Source organism: Anarrhichthys ocellatus, unplaced genomic scaffold (genome assembly GCF_004355925.1).
Source record: "Anarrhichthys ocellatus isolate YVR2014 unplaced genomic scaffold, GSC_Weel_1.0 scaffold3673, whole genome shotgun sequence".
Lineage (NCBI taxonomy): Eukaryota > Metazoa > Chordata > Actinopteri > Perciformes > Anarhichadidae > Anarrhichthys > Anarrhichthys ocellatus.
In genome coordinates, this window is record NW_022283647.1 from 4,380 (window position 1) to 5,372 (window position 993).

Below are 993 nucleotides of genomic sequence, written 5' to 3' on the forward strand. Positions count from 1 at the left end.
ATGTAGAAGCCCTACATTACACACAATGTAAGAAGTACTGTTTGCACTTTCTGTTTCCCAAGAAAACGATGGAACAATGTTACTTATCGTAAATCTGCGCTGAATGTGTGAATTCCACGCTATCAGCTTGTTTCCTCATGTTTCATTGTTGTCAAATGAGACAGCCTTGAGGCCAGTGTACGTTAGCATATTGTTATTATAATTTATTAGAAGGGAATGGTCCTCATGTATGCCTTTTTACTAATATTTTGATATACTTTTTTATATTTTAGTATTACTAAACTAGGTTTTGTCTTTAATTTGTCCCCTATCTACCCAAATCTCTGTAAGGTAATTGTGTTGAGATGTCATGACTGTTAAGGCAATAATACACAATTCACATCATTTGCATTTGAATTTATTCAGATTCTTTCATTTAAATAATACAAGTGAGAAATATTTTTGGCAAATTACAGTTTGAGGATTTAATTCAAATGACATTATTTAAAATAAATGTAAAAAATATTTTAGCCCAGTGAGTCTATTCAATATTTTTTCACGATGAAGAACAAGAAGCATTTCTTTTCAGACAAAGTTTCAGAGTTGCTCTTTCAGATGGACCGTCATAGGCTCAGTTAAAAGCTCGCTCTCGGTCAAATGCACGTTCCAGCTCTTGCTGCTCTGCCAACGCCTCACGACGTCCTCCGGTAATGAGTCTGATGGGTGGAGAGAGGATTGAGAGAGTTCAGCTCAACAAAGTAACAACTAATGCAATAAGAGCAGTTGTTAAATTATACAAGTCCTTACCCATGGATGGTCTTGCCGACTAAATAAAACAGACAAGATAAAATAATATTATTCACATTTTTCTTAGTAGGACTGTTTAGTAAGTAATTCATCACAAAATATGGCATCATGAGCTTTCATTAACTCATTGGACACTTGCACATTGTTTATCTCCTACATTGGTGCTTGGTATTGGTGACATCTTTTGATTAGGTTATTTTCTATATT

General features: G+C 34.3%; 1 long non-coding RNA gene across 1 annotated transcript; it reads right to left on the bottom strand.

Moving 5' to 3' along the window:
* Positions 1-381: 381 nt before the first annotated feature.
* Positions 382-983, bottom strand: LOC116379087 (uncharacterized). The gene is made up of 2 exons (XR_004212375.1): positions 787-983; positions 382-695 (listed from the first exon to the last, which is right to left on the bottom strand). It is a non-coding gene; the product is annotated as an uncharacterized LOC116379087 (long non-coding RNA).
* Positions 984-993: the final 10 nt, after the last annotated feature.